Source organism: Nanorana parkeri, unplaced genomic scaffold, assembly GCF_000935625.1.
Source record: "Nanorana parkeri isolate BGI_ZX_2015 unplaced genomic scaffold, ASM93562v1 scaffold1453, whole genome shotgun sequence".
NCBI classification, from domain to species: Eukaryota; Metazoa; Chordata; class Amphibia; order Anura; family Dicroglossidae; genus Nanorana; species Nanorana parkeri.
This window is the reverse complement of record NW_017307721.1, coordinates 158,795-160,831: the sequence shown is the minus strand read 5'-3', so window position 1 is coordinate 160,831 and position 2,037 is coordinate 158,795. Positions and strand designations below refer to the sequence as shown.

Here is a 2,037-nt window from a genome sequence, read left to right as displayed (position 1 = left end):
TCTCTCTTCTCTCTCTCTCTGCTGTCTTTCTTCTCTCCCTCTTCTCTCTCTCTCTCTCTGCTGTCTCTCCCTCTCTGCTGTCTCTCTCTCTCTTCTCTCTCTCTCTCTGCTGTCTCTCTCTCTCTCTCTGCTGTCTCTCTCTCTCTTCTCTCTCTCTCTGCTCTCTCTCTCTGCTGTGTCTCTCTCTCTGCTGTGTCTCTCTCTCTGCTGTCTCTCTCTCTCTCTGCTGTCTCCCTCTCTCTGCTGTCTCCCTCTCTCTCCTGTCTCCCTCTCTCTGCTGTCTCCCTCTCTCTCCTGTCTCCCTCTCTCTGCTGTCTCCCTCTCTCTCCTGTCTCCCTCTCTCTGCTGTCTCCCTCTCTCTCCTGTCTCCCTCTCTCTGCTGTCTCCCTCTCTCTCCTGTCTCCCTCTCTCTGCTGTCTCCCTCTCTCTCCTGTCTCCCTCTCTCTGCTGTCTCCCTCTCTCTCCTGTCTCCCTCTCTCTGCTGTCTCCCTCTCTCTCCTGTCTCCCTCTCTCTGCTGTCTCCCTCTCTCTCCTGTCTCCCTCTCTCTGCTGTCTCCCTCTCTCTCCTGTCTCCCTCTCTCTGCTGTCTCCCTCTCTCTCCTGTCTCCCTCTCTCTGCTGTCTCCCTCTCTCTCCTGTCTCCCTCTCTCTGCTGTCTCCCTCTCTCTCCTGTCTCCCTCTCTCTGCTGTCTCCCTCTCTCTCCTGTCTCCCTCTCTCTGCTGTCTCCCTCTCTCTCCTGTCTCCCTCTCTCTGCTGTCTCCCTCTCTCTCCTGTCTCCCTCTCTCTGCTGTCTCCCTCTCTCTCCTGTCTCCCTCTCTCTGCTGTCTCCCTCTCTCTCCTGTCTCCCTCTCTCTGCTGTCTCCCTCTCTCTCCTGTCTCCCTCTCTCTGCTGTCTCCCTCTCTCTCCTGTCTCCCTCTCTCTGCTGTCTCCCTCTCTCTCCTGTCTCCCTCTCTCTGCTGTCTCCCTCTCTCTCCTGTCTCCCTCTCTCTGCTGTCTCCCTCTCTCTCCTGTCTCCCTCTCTCTGCTGTCTCCCTCTCTCTGCTGTGTCTCTCTCTCTCTGCTGTCTCTCTCTCTCTCTCTGCTGTCTCCCTCTCTCACCTGTCTCCCTCTCTCTGCTGTCTCCCTCTCTCTGCTGTGTCTCTCTCTCTCTCTCTGTGCTGTCTTTCTTCTCTCTCTCTCTGCTCGTTGAGGAACCTGGCCTTGGGGCAGCAGAGAGAGCAGATCCGGCCCTGTCCTCAGTTATGCGTTTTCTTGGGCCTGTTGGCGATTGTCTGCCACCTCTCGGGTAGACTGCTTTTGGACGTCCCAAAGGTGAATGACTTCCTGTGTCGTTCATCAGATGGGAAAGGAAATAGGATTTTAGTACTCGGCTTGAAATCCTTTTCTTAGAGTCCATTAAAGGAGAACTATGAGGGGGGGGGGCTTTTCACTCACCTCATAGTTCTAGCCGACCTGTGACAATGAGACTGTCACATGCAGAGAGCGGTGACTGTCACCCCCGGCTCCCCGCAGGGATTCCCCCCCCCCCTCCTCCAGCGCTGACTGGCGGAACGGACTGGGGAGGGGGCGGGTACAGCTGGCTCTGCCTCTAGATAGGCAGAGCCAGCTGTCACTCACGCAGCTGGGCGGATCCTGTCATCTAAGTCGGGATCCGCTTCAGCTGCGGCGTCTCAGTATACCGCGAGCTGTAGCTCCCTATATACTGAGCTTAGGGTGACGGGAGGACGCTAGTTTGTGTCCTCCCGTCACCCTAAGGAGAACTATGGGGAAAAGCCTTGACCCCATAGTTCTCCTTTAATTGACACGGGTCCCATTCCTGCAGTTTTAGGGTATTCCAATGTCCAGTTCTCTTGTAGGCGGTAGTATAGCCCAATGTTGAAATACTTCCTGTGTCCCTTTAGGGGGCATGAAACAAATGCAGCATTTAGCATGTGTGTGCAGAAGGGTTACCAAGGGGTAGAACGTCGGACTAGTGGCTGTCACCAGGACTGTCCTCATGACAAATGCTCCACCATTTCCTCTCCAGGGGTCACAGG

The 2,037-nt window shown here is 55.7% G+C and overlaps 1 protein-coding gene across 1 annotated transcript in view; it reads left to right on the top strand.

Moving 5' to 3' along the window:
* Nucleotides 1–2,037, top strand: part of KIF13B (kinesin family member 13B) — a 211,107-nt gene that overhangs the window by 207,824 nt on the left and 1,246 nt on the right. The gene's annotated exons all lie outside the window — the stretch shown is intronic.